The sequence below is a fragment of the Plecotus auritus genome, assembly GCF_963455305.1.
Source record: "Plecotus auritus genome assembly, chromosome: 8".
Classification (NCBI taxonomy): Eukaryota; Metazoa; Chordata; class Mammalia; order Chiroptera; family Vespertilionidae; genus Plecotus; species Plecotus auritus.
Genome location: NC_137782.1, coordinates 158943408 through 158962736, shown reverse-complemented (window position 1 = coordinate 158962736; position 19329 = coordinate 158943408).

Genomic DNA, 19329 nt, shown 5'->3' with positions numbered 1-19329 from the left:
AAGACTCAGTAGCTTCATGACCAGTTAAAATAGTAAGACCAATAAGAAATGGATTTTGAGGCATATCTGAATCCAGATTCCTTCCTATTTGACTATTCAAATAAGGATTTATAGGCTAGATGTGAAAAGATAGGATATCAAGCTATTTGAATTTGTGTAAGCTTGTATATGTTGTACATGATTACCTTGTAATGAAAATGGAATAATAATTTATTCTCAGGGTTGTAGAAGGTGCCAAATAAAAAGTAATGCTTAATGCAAAATCAGTTGGGGAAAAAAAGTTTCATTCTTGACTCAATTTTCCACGTAAATTGTAACACATACTATTAGTGAGCAAGTGATGAATCCCCTAAATTTGTTTTTCTAATACAAATTATTAGATTAAATGGAAGGTAACCAACACAAAGGGATTTTTAAAATATATTGTTTAAAAATAATTCTATAATACATTTTACTGCAATAAAAACAATGCTTCTAAAAGTAAATATTGTCTCAATAAAAAAGGGAAAAAAGTAAATATTTCTATCATTTTTATAGGATCTACTAGAAATCTTCTGCATTTTATTTTGCATTTGTTTGTATTTATATTGTAACCAGGATATCTAAAGACCTCATTCAAACTGAAACTTAACAGAATGAAAAGAACACTGATTTGGGAATTATTGAGCCCTGGTTTTTGATTCAGATCATTATAAGAAAGGATTTTCTATCACAGTTGTCTCAAGTCCATCAGGTATCTTTAAGAGATGAATTTTCTGTGTAGAAGGTGTTCAACTTGAAATTATGAATGACCTTAGTTTAAAGACCAGCCTTTCCAGATCTTCTTGAAAAGAGTAAAAAGAAATCATATTTTATACTTCTGAGAAAAATATACAGGGGAAAATTGAAATGAAAACTGATATCAATTTTCAGAGGAACATCTTTTTATGTATAACAAATATTATTTAAGAGAAAATTTTAATTATGTAGTAGTTAAAAATTTACGCAGCTGAGATTCTTAGGAAAGTTACTTCTGCCCTGGCTGGCATGGTTCAGTGGTTAGAGCATTGGCCTGTGCACCGAAGGGTCGTGGTTTCCATTCCCAGTCAAGGACATGTACCTGAGTTGCAGGTTCAATCCCCCGGCCTGGTGGGGGTGCATGTGGGAGACAACCACTACATGTGTCTCTCTCACATCTTTCTCTCTCTCTCTATTTCTCTCTCTCTCTCTCTCTCTCTCTCTCTCTCTCTCTCTCTCGATTAATAAAAGAAAAAAAGTTACTTCTAAAATCTATAGAAGGGTAATTTTTTATTTTACTTTTTAATTGAATTTATGGGGGTGACTTTCTTCTACCTCCCCTGACTTCCCTTTTCCTCTGATAATTACAATACTGTTGTTTTCTGTGTCTATGAGGTTTTTTCCTTAATCCCTTCTCCTTTGTCACCCAGCCCCCCAAACCCTGCCCCAACACCTGTCAGTCTGTTCTTTATGAGTCTGTTTCTATTTTATTTGTTAATTTATTTTGTTCATTAGATTCTACATATGAGTGAAATCATATGGTACTTGGCTTTCTCTGACTGGCTTATTTCACTTAGCAAAATGCTTCCCAGGTCAATCCATGCTGTCTCCAAGGGTAAGATTTCCTTATTTTTAACAGCCAAAGTAGTATTTCATTGTGTAAATGCACCACATCTTTTTATCCATTCAGCTACTGATGGACACTTGGGCTGCTTTCAAATCTTGGCTATTGTAAATAACAGTGCAATGAGCATAGGAGTACATATATTCTTTCGAATTAGTGTTTCGGGTTTCTTTGGATATATTCCCAGAAGTGGAATTATTGGGTCATAAGGCAGTTCCATTTTTAATTTTTTTAGGTAACTGCATACTGCTTTGCACAGTGGCTGCACCAATCTGCATTCAGGGACTCTTCACATGACCTTCCATGCGCACATGTGACAAGTGTGTTGGGTAGAGCCTGGCTCACTCCTAGTTTTTTCACTTCTCAGGTGGAGTTGGTTTTAATTGACATAGTGAATCAAACAGACACTGGTTTAATTTGATATAGTAAGAATTTATTAGACTCTATCCCAAAGGTGATAAACTGGTATGTATCCATGTCAGGCCAAGAGTTGTGTTTTATTTGGCCTAAGTGATAAATTTAAAGAATTTTGAGTCCTCATTTAAAAGTTTGGAGATATTATTGGGTTTTCTTGAAAAAAAAAATCAATCAACTTGGTAGCACTGAACTCTTATTGTCCATCAAGGCAATGATTGCCCCTTGGGTTGAGAAGGCTGCCGGTTCAATTTTCTTAAAACCACCTCAGATGGTTGTGTAATTAGTCTTTCATAATTGAACATTAATGTTATAATTTTATGTTGTTTTTAAAATATGTTCCGATCTTTTTTATCCAGTTGCTATAAAACGATGCATTTTCTGCATGTTGCTTAGTACATTGATGCATACACCAAAATGTTGATTAGTTGATCAACAAGAAAGTTTTCCCTTTCTCCTAACCAGATCTTGCTTTCTTCTGAAAGAATAAAGCGATTCTGTACAGGGAATGAATAACTATACAACAATGAGCTATGCTCTGAGCTCTTGGATCATCCTGGAACTTAGTCAATGCCTATTTAAAACTAGGCTATTTTGGTAGGATGATATGTTCTCTGCTGACTTAGATTGTTATTAGCAACTTTGTATTTTATTCTAGTGCAGTGATCCTTTATGGTGGGGAGAAAGAACCCTCAGGGAGACTTTTCAAGCTCTCCACCTCCCAAAGGTCCCCTTGAGAATCACAGCATTGTGTGATGAGAGATGCTACTGATTGGGAGTGTGCTGTGAGAAAAATAGGGCTGGAGCAGAATAAAGGCTGCAAATCACTCTTCTAGGAAGAGCTTGTTAATATGACCATGATAATTAGGCTGGTTTTAAAAAATATATATATATTTTTTAACTGATTTCAGAGAGAGGAAGGGAGAGGGAGAAATAGAAGCAGCAGTGATGAGAGAGAATCATTGATCAGCTGCTTCTGCATGCCCCTGTGGACAAAAGGGACCAATGCTGACCTGACAAGCTCAGGGAAGGCCTGCATGGCGGTCTTGCAGATTTGGAGACCTAAAGTCACCACAAAGGATGGTCTGAAATTAAACTTTAACTAAAAGCAGTTATGGTGGGTAGTTACGTCCTAGGCCAGCGGTCGGCAAACTCATTAGTCAGCAGAGCCAAATACCAACAGTACAACGATTGAAATTTCTTTTGAGAGCCAAATTTTTTAAACTTAAACTTCTTCTAATGCCACTTCTTCAAAATAGACTCGCCCAGGCCATGGTATTTTGTGGAAGAGCCACACTCAAGGGGCCAAAGAGCCGCATGTGGCTCTCGAGCCACCGTTGGTGGACCACTGCCCTAGGCCATTATCTTCACTGACAAGGTCAACCTTTACCTTAACTGAGCCTTTCTGTCTTTTTGCATCTATGATAACATATCCTTGAAATGTCTGGGTAACCTGTAACTTCCCCTTTTCTGGACCCCTTGGGGCACAACCTAATGGGATGGACGCCAGGACAGATACCACAAATTCCTTCATTATTATCATGTTAATAGTTCTTATATCCACCTTAGTATGTGTCTATCATTTTACTTGTATCCAATCCCAGAGGTTTTTCCCACTTTGCTTTCTCCCGCCTCTTTAGTCTATCACCAATGGATTTCATGTAACCCACCCATGTCCCTCCTTTGATTGCAATGTATAAAAATAGAGGAAACCCGCCATTCTCCTGAGCACTATCCCATTCTGTTGAGATATTGCTTCCCGGCAATTGTCAACAGTTTGGCTCAAATAAACTCACAAAAATTCTTTACAGGTTTGAACGTTTTTTACATTAACACCCCCTACTGGGGATCCAGCCCACAACTCAGGCATGTGCCTTGACCAGGAATCCAACTGTGACCTCCTGGTTCATAGGTAGATGCTCAACCACTGAGACATGTCAGCTGGGCTGTTCATTTGTTTTTAAACTCTAGATCATTTATTTTAAAAAAATGCTGGTTGGCGCCAGTTGGTGCCATGGTTTAATTCCTGTCAGGGCACATGCCTGGTTTTCGGGCTAGATCCCCAGTAAGGGGTGTGGGGGAGCCAGCTGATCAATGATTTTCTCTCATCATTGTTGTTTCTGTCTCTCACTCCCTCTACCTTCCTCTCTGAAATCAATAAAAACATATACATATATATGTATATATTTATTTAATAAATATATATATATATTTTATTACTAGAGGCCCGGTGCACAGATCCGTGCACTGGTGGGGTCCCTCAGCCTGGCCCAGGGGTTCCGGATTGGGAGAGGGTGCAGGCCAGGCCGAGGGACCCAACGGGTGCACAATCAGGGCCGGGAGGGACAGCGGGAAGGCTCCAGGGCATGTCCAGCCTGTCTTGCCCAGTCCTGATCAATAACCTACTAGTCAGAGTGTCTGCCCCCTGGTGGTCAGTGCGCATAATAGCTACCGGTTGAACGGTTGCTTAGGCTTTTATATATATAGATTATTATTTTTTAATGCTGGTTGGCAGCCACTATGTTGATCTGGGTCACTGAGATTGTGAGCAGCATTCTGAAAAACAGTGAACGAGAAAGTTTTAGTATGTTTCAGCTTGAGCATTTCGTCTTATGGCTTAACCATCCTCATTTTACAGGTAAGTACAGGAAGCTTCAAACACAAGAACCTAGGTGATGGCCACCCATTAAGGACTCAGACATATCTGGGGAGGCTAATGGGGAAGCATATGTGACCCAATGAGCAAATACCTGAAGCTGAAGACTTGCCTTCAGCATCCTTCAGCAGTGAAAAATCAACTTCCAGGCACTCAACTAGACTGGATAAAGAATTCACCATAAGTGCCCCAGCTGGTTTTGCTCAGTGGATAGAGTGTCGGCCTGCAGACTGAAGGGTCCCAGGTTCGATTCCAGTCAAGGGCTTGTACCTTGGTTGCGGGCACATCCCCGGTAGGGGGTGTGCAGGAGGCAGCTGATCGATGTTTCTCTCTCATCGATGTTTCTAACTCTCTATCCCTCTCCCTTTCTCTCTGTAAAATAATCAATAAAATATATTTTTTTTAAAAAAAAGAATTCACCATAAGCAGAGATCATGACTGTACAAACTTTCAGAGATACTGACGAGGGCTCGTCCAGGAGGAATAGTTCTGAGTATATTCTAAAGCAATTACATTTAAGTGGACTTCTGACTTAGCTCAAAGGAAAACTGGGCCTATTTCCTAGAACAGGAAAAGAGAGATAAGGTGAACTCTAAGCATTTTTTAAAAACCATTATAGGGTATGACAGACATTTATACTTCAAGAAGCCTTGTTTAATGGCTTAAAGACATGGGGGTGGGGGCGTGAAATGGGGGAGAGTAGAGGCTTTCCTTATTTGCCTACTTTATTATTTCGACCTTGGAAATGGGACAACTATGGACGACAATGTCAGTTGTATGAAAACATCACACTAGAAGTGATCTCAGGAGCTTTGCTGAAATGGAGCAGATTACTGCCTGAATTTCACTGAGGACTGTCTGAAGACAGGATATTTTTAGGGAGGTTCACAATCTGTGATTGTTCACCGGACTGATGTGTCCTGGGTGATCTGTTTCCTTAGGAAAGAATCGTCCTGCCCCAGGCCATGAATACTGGTGATGTAAAACCTGAACCCATATCCTGTGATTCTCAACTTAGGGCACATGGATTTTTGTTGTTGTTTGTAATTATTTGTTCACTTTTTTTTTTTTTTTAATGCCCATGGCAACCCCCTGTCCCCCCTAGTAGTCCTACCTATGACTGTGATTATCCCCCTCCAGGGCCAAACCTGGAAGTAACCCAGGGGCCTGATGCTGAGGCCAGTGGGCCTGCACATGCTCAGTGAGGCTTCTGGGTACCTGCCTCAGGAACTCTAGGCCTGTGAACTGGGGCAGCCCCAGCTCAGCGTCTTCTTGGAGATACCAGTCACCCCTCGCTGCACTCCGGATGCGAAGCGGGGAAGGTTTTAGGAGTCAGACCCTTTGTGGCCCTGTGCCGGGAAGGGAACACATACAGGTCCCAGGTGTCTTTCCTCAGGGGACTTCCCAGCTATGGCCCTGATGGCAGGGTTAAGGCGTTCCCATGAGATCTGGCTTCAGGGAAACGGGTAATTCTGTTTGGAATGGGTGAACTTTGGCATGGTGGTGTTTCCCCCAGAAATTGCCGCTGGTGGTCGGGTCTATCTCTGTAAGTCTTGTCTGAATGCCAAGTCACGTAGCCTGCAATGTGCAATTCACTACTGTGCAGCTGCCCTAGGCACAAGGTCCCTAAGGCCTGCTGGACAGGGCCTGGCCCCCACCAGGGGTCTCCCTGGGCTGTTATGATCAGGAGGTTTGACTGATGGATACCATCAGACCCCATATGGCCCTGCTGTTCTTAGGGGCCTCTGTGATAATCATTGTTGTTTTTAATCCAAAACTATTACGGTGTTTTTTTGTTTTGTTTTGTTTTGTTTTTAAATATATTTTATTGATTTTTTACAGAGAGGAAAGGAGAAGTATAGAGAGTCAGAAACATCGATGAGAGAGAAACATCAATTCAGCTGCCTCTTGCACACTTCCTACTGGGGATGTGCCCGCAACCAAGGTACATGCCCTTGACCGGAATCGAACCTGGGACCCTTCAGTCCGCAGGCCGATGCTCTATCCACTGAGCCAAACCGGTTAGGGCTATTACGGTGTTTTTAATCCAAGACTTCTTTGATTGTGAGGTGCAATTTATTTTAAGATACTCTTATCAGTATAATAACAGAACTTTGGGAAAGCAAAATGCTAAGTGACATACACATGAATTTTCCTTTCATGTGAAAAATACACACTAGCAGATCACAAAGTTTGAGTTTAATCTCTTTTTACATTTAGAACCTAAGTATTCTTTTGGGTCACTTTTTTTCCCTTGACAGATTGCACAGCATCATGGTAACATTGACATGGCTTAGATAGGATGATTGAGCAATATTGGGGGATGACTTTTGTGTGGTTGAATAGAGGGTGATGTTTTCCACTTGCTTCAGGGAACCAGGGGAAAGGCCAGATTTGTGGAATAAGATCATGAGATGAGTTTTGGACATGTGGAGACATTTTGGAACATTCTATTTGACACAACGTTTTGGAGCTCCCTGCTATTTGTTAGATGGGGTACTTACTGCCCGATTCATGCCAGCTCCCCGGAAGGCCTAGGTTGTCTCTGTATAGATGCCTTGAGATTGGACTCCAGGTTTCTGGAAGTCACCTTACTAAGGAACCAAGGCATCTACTTTCTCCTCAGAAGTAACATTCTTTAGTAATTTCGTTCACACCAGGAAAAACCCAAACAAGGGCACAGCTCCCATCTTTGATCACCATGTGCCTGTTATCTCTCCCCACCTTCGCCAGTCCTTTCCTAGTTAAAGCCCCCTCTGCTGTTAGCATTTTAACAGTTGTGTGTGTGTTTTTTTTCTTACAACTCTACATTAGGGTCCATCTTAGTGTTAAAACTGCCCGATTGCTTCACTCTGCCAAAGTAAAGAAAACCAAGGCATTGATTCATTAATGTGTTTGACAAATATTTACTGAGTACACACTCTGCTGTCATATTTAATGAAGATTCAGGGCCTGAGCTACTCCAGGCCCCTCTCCCTAGTTGTTTGCTGGAGGAGACCAACTATTATTTATAAATTATGGGGTAGTGTTTGGGGCTTGAGATAAACATATTTTTAAAAATGTATCCCAACAAATCTCTTGGTGGTTTATTTGTTCCATGATCATATTGTCCTTGAGACCTCAAACAATAGTATTCTGAAGTGACTAAAATTCTCAAAATTGTTTGAATTTCCTTGATTTTTCCTTTTGCATTTGATTTTATGGAGTTTAATTTCTTTTATTTCACTGTTACAAAAAAAAAAGAAAAAGATACCTCAGAGTTTATTTAGCATTGAAAATGATAAAGAAAACTTAGAAACATTTCTTTCTAAATGTCTAAGTGCTAAGGTATTTTGATCAAATTTTTAAAATATTTTATTGTTAGCTCTCAACGATTGATCATTGCCTGCCCTCCTCACCTTCCCATCTATTGAAATTTTCTCTGCTGATGCCAAACCGACAACAAAAGAACAAGGCCTTGTGTCCGCCCTCATCAGCTGTAGTTGACTGTGTGAGATGAGAATATGTGACTTTAGAATAATGCCCCCCCTCCGCCCCCCACATCTATGGCCTCACAGGAAAAGATGAGCTGGACTAAACATTTCTTCCCTAGGGAATTGGGAATTGGGAAACTAGAGCACTAAGCCTGAGCCAGTGGCCACAGAGACGGTGGTGAAGCTGTGATATAACATGGCCAGGCCTCCTCGAGGAAGGAGAGAGAAGTGAGAAAGCCACTCAGAAAACCTGAAGAGTGCAGGCATTTTCTCATCTTTATGAAGGAAGCAGTGGCTCAGAGTGCTATCCAAACATGTAGAGCTGATAAAGGTAAATTGTATTCGCAACTTGCTCTTCTTATACTTTCTCCCTTCATATGAAAGTAAAAGACAAAAGAAGCAAACAAACACAAAAACAGACAAAACAAAACAAAAACTTGGGTAGTATCAATGAAATAAAATTCTAGGATAGGTCTCCATCTTACTTTGCCTATGATCTCTCTCTGTCTCAAAATGCTTAGACGTGATGTACACATATTAGGAGTTTTCTGATTTGTATTTCACCCAAAGTAATTTTAAAATTTCCAACCTAGTAAAAAAACAAACATAAAAAAACAAACAAGTAATGTTATATTCTCATTATTTCACTGTTAATAAGACACTCTCCATTTCTACCAGTAAATTGATATCTATAGTCTGCTTTTTGCTTAGAACTCCAGTGGGTGCAAGTCTTTCTATTTAATGAAGAGGCTGAAAAAGAGGAGAAGGAGAGGTCCTCTCTGCCCTGGAGCTTCTGGGGAAGAGAGAACGTTCTGTGCCATCAACGGGGTCAAATAATCTAGTTTGATAAACCCTTGGAAACCTTCATTAGACTCTCAGTCTTGCTTTTCTGGGCAATAAAGAGATTTTTGTGACTATTTATCATTGTTGCTAACTTGTTTCCTGCTAATATAAAGCTGCCCTTGGAAGCAAAATTGAAACAAAGGGAAATTATAAGATTCCAAAGACCTCAGAAAATAGTGCCATGTCCTGCGAAAATAACCTTCAAAGAGAAAGATGTAATTTGGCTCTGTTGGACAGCCTGATTAACGCTTGCCCATTCCTTCCTTCACTGATGCCCTTCCTGGCATAGATCCTCCCAAAGGCTGTTGTTGGTATCCTGTTGTTGGTATATGTTCCCCCATAGTGATTCCACTGTAGGGATCTTGACATCTTTTCCTGCTAGTGGACTATTGTCTAAGCTACACTGATCTACCCAGGTCACGTGGGGCTTCACGTATCTTTCCTCCCAGGGGGCTTGGGCTCCTTAAGCAAAGTGTTCAATCTCTCATCCTGAGTATTGCATCCAAAGGCGTCTTAGGTGGGGACCTTTATCATGCCCTATTAGGATTCAGTTACATTCTTCCCAAGGACATGGCCGCTTGCCTGCCTTTTACTTGCAACACTAAAAAATAGACCATTCGAATGATAGCTCAGTTTAGACAGGAGCATCATCCTTACACCAAAAGATTGCAAGTTCGATTCCTCTTCAGGGCATAGACCTGGGTTTCGGGTTCGATTCCTGGTTGCAAGCATGGAGGCAAGCAATTGGTGTTCCTCTCTCACATAATGTTTCTCTCTCTCTCTCAAATCAGTAAAGCATATCCTCAGTTGAGGATTAAATAAATAAATAAGTATATTATTAAAAAAAAAAAAAGACAATCTTCCCCTAGATAAGTTGTGCCTCAAGGAGCTGCCATAATTTAAAACTTTTCCTCATTTTAAACTCCAAACACTTATTCAAGGCCATGTGCTGCCAAATATAAGGATTTCAGGGCATACCAAAAGGAGGTGAGTTTTTAAATCTGCATATGTTCATAGTGTTGAGTGGAAATCCCTGTGTGTACCCCAAAATGAATTAGACTTCTGTCTGAAAAATGTAGGGAGGAAAAAAATGTTTCCTCTGTCCTCTCAAGCTCAGTGTCTTAGGGCCTGCAAATTAAACTGACAAAAGACGCATTAGCAAGAGAAAAAAAACAGTTTACTCACAAATGCAACATGAATACACATGGGAGTTCTTAGTGATAAAAACTCAAAAGGGTGGTTAGAATTGGGGGCTTATATACCACTAGAGGCCTGGTGCACAAAATTCGTGCATGGGTAGGGTCCCTAGGCCTGGCCGGCAATTGGGGCCGATCAGGGCCTTCTGGCTGCCGGCTGGGGCCTTCCTTTGTTCCACATCACCCCCTGGTGGTCAGCACATATCATAGCAAGCGAACAAACTCCTGGTCTCCTGGTCGAACTCCCAAGGGGACACTGTGTATTAGCCTTTTATATACACTGAGTGGCCAGATTATTATAATCTCTGAACGCATAATAATCTGGCCACTCAGTGTATATAGATAATAAACTTAAAAAATATACAGAGGGTAGTTTCTTTTTGAAGAAAAATATAGTTGATTTCAAGAAAGTTCAATTAACCCAGATATCTCCTAATCTCCCTAGAAAGTCAATCTTAATTGATTTTTAAAAAATGTATCTTTATTGCTAAAAGTATTACAAGTGTCCTCTTTCCCCCCCCCACCATTGACTCCCACTGCCCCACTCCCATCCCCTCCCCAGGCCTTTCCCACCCTATTGTTTTTAACCTCAAGTATATGTTCATTCCAATGGAATTTTTTTTTTTTTAAAAAGACAGCTCCTTAAAAAAAGAATCTATTTATTGATGAGAGAGAAAGAGATAGAGAGATTTGTTGTTCCACTTACTTCTACCTTTATTGGTTGCTTCTTGTATGTGCCTTGACTGGAAATCAAACCTGTAACCTTGGTGTAACGTGAAGACACTCTAACCAACTGAGCTACCTAGCCAGGGTCCCAATGGATCTTGAATAAAGGAACTTTGTGATATTGGAATTCGCTTTAGTGTGAAACCTCAGGCAGTAGTGGAATAAATTCTTACCTCAGTGGACCTTGACTGGTGTTTCTCATTGGACAATTCCATGGTGCCTCGTGGCATAGGAGGGGCGAGGGAGATGGTGGCCCAGGTGGCGCTTTGGTATAGGAAATTAAAATGCAATTAACTTACATGATAAAAGTCTGGTTTCTTGCATTTAATTTTTCTATTCTTTGTTTTTAAGTTTGTAGTCACTAACGAGTAACAATATTCTTTTCTGCTTGGTAAGTTTTTATCCACTTGATAGCTCACCAGATTGGTTTATTCTAGTCTGTACTGAGGACTGGATGTACAATATTTTTTTTAATCTAAAAGATAAAATTTAGATAAAGTGTAATTTTCCAGTTCATTGCATGCCTGTGGACCTAGAAAAGACAAAAGATGAGTTGACTAAATGCTAATGAAGTGGAAAACATTTTTATTTTGTTTTAATGACTATGAGCCCCCGAGCCTGTCGGGATAGTTGGTTTTTATGTTTTGCTGCTGTAGGTACTCAACAATGGCTTTGGAATAGTCTCTTGGTTCTGTGGCCAATGAGATTTTCCTGCTGGTGGCAGATGGTAATTTATTTTTAAGTTGTCCTAAACAGAACAGAACAGGTATACTTTTTTTTTTTTTTCTGGCTATGGTGATGATTTCCGGATGACAAGCCTCTATAGAATGTTAACTGTCAGGTTAGATTTTTCATGTAATCCTAATTGGAAGAATCAGGAATAATGACTGTAAATTGACCAGTAAATACGTCCCACAGGGGAAAGATCTACTCGGAGTGGTTGCTAATGATATCAAGGCCTCCAGCTTCTTCTATAGCTGATGACCATTATACACTGAGTGGCCAGATTATTATGATCTCTGAATGCATAATAATCTGGCCACTCAGTGTGTGTGTGTGTATACACACACACACACACACACACACACACACACACACACACACACACATATACTAGAGGCCCAGTGCCCGAAATTCGTGCACGGGGGTGGGGGGTATGTCCCTCAGCCCAGCCTGCACCCTCTCCAATCTGGGACCCCTCTAGGGATGTCCAACTGCCCGTTTAGGCCCGATCCCAGTGGGATCGAGCCTAAACGGGCAGTTGGACATCCCTCTCAAAATCCAGGACTGCTGGCTCCCAACTGCTCACCTGCCTGCCTTCCTGATTGCCCCTAACCGCTTCTGCCTGCCAGCCTGATCACCCCCTAACCACTCCCCTGCCAGCCTGATTGATGCCTAACTGCTCCCCTTCCAGCCTCTTTGACCCTAACTGCCCTCCCCTGCAGGCCTGGTCACCCCTAACTGCCCTCTCCTGCTGGCCATCTTGTGGCAGCCATCTTGTGTCCACATGGGGGCAGCCATCTTGTGTGTTGGAGTGACGGTCTATTTGCATATTACTCTTTTATTAGATAGGAGATATAGATATAGATATAGATATAGATATAGATATAGATATAGATATAGATATAGACATAGATATTAGAGGCCCGGTGCATGAATTTGTGCATGGGTGGGGTCCGGCCAGCCTGGCCAGGGGAGGGGACATGGGCGGTTGACTGGCCTGCCTGCTGGTCGAACTCCTGTTCGAGGGGACAATTTGCATATTAGCCTTTTATTATATAGACCATACACTGAGTGGCCAGATTATTATGCATTCAGAGATCATAATAGTCTGGCCACTCAGTGTAGTTCAGACTTTTCTCTTGTGCCTTATCTTGGTAGATATGCTTTGAAGATCCTTCTCTCTTTGCTACCACGAGGCCTCTAACCATTCTTGCATAATTGTGATTTTATATTTATGTTTACTTGATGACTCTCCTGAGCCATTATCAGCATCTGCTCCCACAGTGTGCAGGGCATAAAGCAGGAGCTCCTCTAGACACTCTGTGATGTATGATGGATGCTTCTTATCGACTGCATTTTAATCAGTTTCTCTCTCCTTTGCCTCTCAGTAGACGTATTTTCTGCATTGTGGCATTGACAGGTAGAAACTCTCATTGGCTTGTCCATAAATTCATTAGAAAATTAGTTTACAGTTATAAAAGAATCTTACATTTTCCTTACTCAGATTTGTTTCTCCCAAAAGAGGGAGATTTGCAATTTGCCTAGAAAGTCTGATCTGGCTCTAGTCTTTTTTAGAACACTGAATGACACTTTAGCAGTGCTTCCGTGTGTATTCATTCATTTTTTGTATAAAACAATTATCTGTTATGTGGCTTATGCTCTATAAAAAAGTTCTAGATAAAACAATTCTGTAGATCCAAGCTGTGCTTTGAACCTATCATTAGTTTTATGGGAATTTTATTTCAGAAATGACATTCATAACCTCATATTAAATGACTTCTTATGAAGTTATTTCACAGCACTGAAGAAAGAAATCAGAGAAAGCAATGATGTGAGTCTGTGCATTTTCTTAAGTCTAGCACTGATCCAAGGGCCACTGTATGATTTCTGTGGAGTCTTACTGGACTCTTATAGTAGTCATCTTAGAAATTATCTTAGGATAGTTTTATAGACTTAGTATTTGTGTTCCCCTCCCCCTTTCCCCCTCCAAATTTATGGGTTGAAACCCCAATTCCCAATGTGATGGTATTGGGAGGTGGAGCCTTTGGTAGGTAATTAGGTCATGAGGGTAGCACTCTCATGAATGGGATTAGTGTTCTTATAAAAGAAACCTCAGAGAGGTAGGGCTCTTGCCCTCTTTCTTCCACATGAAGACTTAACAAGAGAACAGCAGTTTGCAACCCAGTTGAAGGATATCCCCCAAACCTGACCATGATTTCAGACTTCTGGCTCCAAAACCATTTATATATATAAAAGGCTAAGCTGTCCGACCGTCCAACTGGCCGATAGGTATGATGTGCACTGACCACCAGGGGGCAGATGCTCAACGCAGAAGCTGCTGAGCTGCAGTGACTTGGCATGGTGGTTCTTGGGTGACGCACTCCGGAACCAGAGAGGAGGGAGCCCGATTCCGGGGTGTGTCACCCGAGAACCACTCTTTCGCAATCCAGGACCCCTCAGGGGATGTCAGAGAGCTGGTTTTGGCCCTATCCCCACAGGCCAGCCGAGGGAGCCCACCTGCCAGAGGGAGCCCTCTCACTCCACAGACACCCTTTGAGCTGCAGCGCCGCCCCAGGTGCGGCCGGCTGGGGAGGGACCATGAGAGGTTGGCTCCTGGACATGTCTGGCCTGTCTCACCCAATTCTGTCCCGCCAGCCACCTTCTAATTAATTTCCTTTCAATGTGCACTAGTGAGAAATAAATTTCTGTTGTTTATAAGCCACTCAGTCTGTGGTACTTGGTTATAGAAGCTTGAACTAAGCCAGGTGGCATTTCCCTAAGTTTTCCATAGAACAGTAGTTCAGAGAACTTGTCAATAGGTTCAAAGAAAAAACACAGTGAGAACACATGGTTCAAGAGATTTATGAAGCAGGCTAAAAAAAAATAGAAAGTTTTCTTTATTGTAAGATTTCACATTTCTTTGAAAATGTTAATGTGGATTAGAGTCTCCAAGAGATAAATAAATTATTTTGTGCTTCCCAAGGATATTTAACCATGAATTAATTTTTTTTCCAACCTGTCATTTTTTGAGGCTCATGTTTAGTCAAACATATGGGCAAATGCTGGTCTAGTGTAGCTCCTTTCTGCTTCAGTGGAAGAAAATTAACCCAGAAAAGGGAATTGACATTCCTGAGATCACTCAGATGGTGAAGTGCTGATTCAAGGCTGAAACCAAATTCCCCATGTCTGTGTTCTTTCCATAGTTCCACACTGGCTCCACTCAGTTATGCTTTCCTCCATGACGACCACTGTTAGAGTAGCTCCTCTATACTTTTTTTCATGACATACTTTTTGCAGTAGTTGTTCCACTTACTTATGCATTTATTGGTTGATTCTTATATGGGCCTTCACCAGGGATCAAACCTACAACTTTGGTGTACCAGGATGATGATCTAAGCAACTGAGCTACCCGGCCAGGGGCTGCAATATAAATTTTAAAAATTAAACTTTATTTTTATTTTTAATTGATTTGTTTTAGAGAGAGGAAGGGAGAGAGAGAAACATCAATGTGAGAGAGAGAAACATTGATCGGCTGCCTCTCACACATGCTCCTACGGGGGATCAAATCCACAACCCAATCCCACCACATATGTATTGTGCATTCCTATGGGAACACTGAGATGGAGTAACTCAAAGGGGTGGGTAGAACTTGGTCTTATATAACATCTTAAAAGAATAATAGATTTTTAGGGAAGTGACAAGACAAAGGAAAAGGAATTTGAGTTTCTAGATTGGCAAATTATTGTGGGCAGGCAAATCTATGGGGAAATTAATGGAAGGTAAAGGCAAATGTTAGCAAGATTTGTTATGTAGACTTCTCTAGTGTAGTCTACAATAGTCTCTGATGATTAACTTTTGTCCTTGGTAGAAATCTCTGTCCTGTTTTTACAAATTTATGTCCTTTTTTTAGGGAGGGCAGAGAACTTTTATTGTATCTACTTCTTTTTAACTACTTTTAGCTCAAAATAATTCTTAGGCAAAAGTGGCTTAAAATATTCTATTTTAAGGCTTAATAATATTTCATTGCATGTAAATATCACATGTTGTTTACCCATCTATCACTTGGGTAATGGACACTTGGGTTGCTTCCATTTTATGGCCATTGTGAATAACGCTGCTGTGAACCTGCATATACAAATATCTCTCCCAGTTTCTGCTTTCGGTGGAGTTGCTGAATCACTTGTTTTTAATTTTGAAATCCTATTGGTTAGATGTTGAAATTCTTAAATTGATTCTCTAATTTTCTTATCCTTTTTCCTCCTTCTATTTGACTTTCCTTTTTATGCTACTTTTTGGAAGTCGTCCTTTACCGTGGTTTTCAACTCTTCTCTCCTTCTAATTTTCTTCCTCTTTCTCTTTTTCCTTCTATTGTTCCTTCTTCCCTTCTTTTTTTCCTTCCTTTCCTCCTTCCCTCTCTTTCTTGGACTTTAGCTATATCTCTTACATGGAATAAACACTGATTTGGAGTTAAATCATGAAGCAATTTTACTTTTGTCTACTAGTCTCCTTTTATTATTACCCGGGGCTAGTTTTTTCTTTGCTCCTGAATGAAATGTGAAGGGAAAGAAGGAGAAGAAATCAGAGACCTGACTGTGAGGATAATAGGGTCAAGGTGCGTAGTTTCTTGTAGGTAATACTTTCCTATATGATTTTTATAAGAACACATAGCCATTATTTTTTAATTAAGTAGTTTGTATTTTTACAACCTCATTAGCAGATATAAAATGTTAATATTTAATACAGATGTAATACATCATTTCAATTATGTTGAAGCATCTCCACAACCCCACCTGTCTCCAAAAGAGTTGACTCATCCACATCCTCTGCCGCAGCTTGTACTTCTGTTTTACTCATAACAGACTATATTGCAATCACTTGTTTGCTTGTCTGTTTCCCTTCCAGACAATAAGCTACTTGAGGGGCCTCCTTGTCTCTCCAGTGCCTGGAGTATAGTGTTATTAAACAAATTTCTGTTGAATTAAACGGACAATTCAAAGAGTAAAAAAATCAAAGGTTCAGCAAAAGAATCCAAAGCGAGTGCTGATTCCAGAAGACAGGCTGTTTGTCTACTTGGAAAGAAATATCTCTCACTCAAGATTATGGCCTCTGGTTCCATCCTTTCCTCCTCCTTCATTGAGTAGGGGAGGGGCTAACAAGTTTTTCTACTGTCAGTTCAGGGCTGCCTCCACCCAGCATTAGACAACAGGGCCAAGAACATTTTCCTCCTGAAAAGGAAATTCTGATTACAGTGATCGTGTTCAAATACCTAAAGGAATCTGACCCTCAGTTACCCTGGGAATTACCATATTTTGGAATAAAATTACTCTGAAATAAGATAATGAGATAGGCTTATTCTATATAATAAAAGTATAATATGCAAATCGACTGAATGGTTGAACTACCGTTCGGCAGGGGGCAGGGCCGGCAAGCAGAGGGCGGGGACAGCGATGGAGGGGGGGAGGGGGTGACCAGCGGTGGCGGAGGGGCAATCAGGGGAGGGGTGGCCACTCACCGGCCAGCGCCTTCCCCAGATTGGCCCATAAGTCACCTCCCACAGAGGGTGGCCAGAGGGCTCCCAGACTGCAAGAGGGCACAGGCCAGGCTGAGGACCCCCCCGAGTGCACGAATTTTTGTGCACCAGGCCTCTAGTTTGTAAATATTTGGCTCACCTTTATGAGAGACATATCTTTACACTATGCAAGTGTAGAGTATGTTTTATGGGTTTTTATCTTCCTTCATAGCTCTGTAAAATCAGAGCTTTATTGGTGTGAGCCCTCTGTGTGAAATAAATGATAGATAAACAGATGATCATTCTATTTCATGATCGAGACAAAATGTGCTCGGCTTTATTGCACCTAATCTCCCACTGAAAGAAGAGTTTTTAAGTGCATAGTAGTGGAGAAACCAAGATGGCGGCATAGGTGAACACCCAAACTGCTGCCTCGCACAACTATTTCAAAACTACAGCTAAAAGACAGAACGGACATCATCCAGAAACACAGGAAAGCTGGCTTAGTGGAAATTCTACAACTAGAAGGAAAGAGAGGGCCACACGGAGACTCAGAGGACCTGTAAAAGGCTAAGGGATGGAGACACACGCGCAGAAAGGTTGGGCAGCTGAGTGCCTGGCTAGCTTTCTCTAGCGGGAGAGAGGTGGAAGCTCCCAACTGCACTGAACCCCAGTTCTGACTGCACTGAACCCCAGTTCCGGGCGAGACCTTGGGGTCCCAGACTCATATGGGGGGAGTCTGGACTGTCGGGAAAAGAGGAGCGCACGGAAACTCAGGGGAGCCACGAAAGGCAGAAGTCTGGAGGCACGTGTGCAAGTGCACGCAGAGAGGACTGACTGCTGAGTGTGCCACTGGTTTTTTCTAGCAGGAGGAAGGCAGAAGCTCACAACTGCACTGAACTCCAGTTCTGGGCAAGAATCTGGGAATCCAGATTCATTGGGGGAGAAACTGGACTGTCTGGCAGTGGGCGCAACTCGAGGGCAGCTTTCTCTCAGAGATGCTTGCAGCGATTACCAAGGGACACTGAGACCCAGGGGCCTCATAGGGCAGGGCTGACGGGAAGCCAAGGCTGTCTGCTCAGCCCTGAGACTCCACCCCATCCAAGCTGAGCACAGAGGCTTTCGCAATTTTGCAAGTCTTGTCTCATAAGGCTGTCTCCAGCACAGAAGTTCTCCCGGGGTAGGCACAGCTGATCCTCACAGCCAATTGGCCTGGAGGTCAACTCCTCCCAGTGATACCAACAACAATTAAGACTTAACTACAACAAGGCTGTACACACAGTCCACAAAGGGGTGCACTAAGAGTGTCTACCTCAGGTAACTGGGGAGGCTGAGCTACTGGGCCATATAGGACACCTATCACACAAAGCTACTCTACCAACTCAGGGAAGCAATGAAAATGCGGAGACAAAGAAACAGATCACAAACGAAAGAAATGGAGGAAAGCAAACGACTGGATATAGAGTTCAAAACCACAGTTATAAGGTTTTTCAAGATTTTCCTAGAAAAGGCCGATAAATTTAGCAAGACCCTTGAGGATATGAAAAAGGACCAACTAGAAATTAAACATACGCTGACTGAAATAAAAAATATTATACAGAGACCTAACAGCAGACTAGAGGAACACAAGAATCAAGTCAAAGATTTGAAATACAAAGAAGCAAAAAACGCTCAACTGGAAAAGCAAAAAGAAAAAAGAATCCAAAAATTTGAAGATAGTGTAAGGAGCCTCTGGGACAACCTCAAGCGTACCAACATCAGAATTATGGGGGTGCCAGAAGAAGAGAGAGAGAAAGATACTGAAAACCTATTTGAAGAAATAATGACTGAAAACTTCTCCCACCTGGTGAAAGAAATAGAATTACAAGTCCAGGAAGTGCACAGAACCCCAAACAAAAGGAATCCAAGGAGGACCACACCGAGACGCATCATAATTAAAATGCCAAGAGCAAAAAACAAAGAGAGAATATTAAGAGCAGCAAGAGAAAAACAGTTAGTTACCTACAAGGGAGCACCTATACGACTGTCAGCGGATTTCTCAACAGAAACTATGCAGGCCAGAAGGGAGTGGCAAGAAATATTCAAAGTGATGAATAGCAAGAACCTACAACCAAGATTACTCTACCCAGCAAAGCTATCATTCAGAATTGAAGGTCAGATAAAGAGCT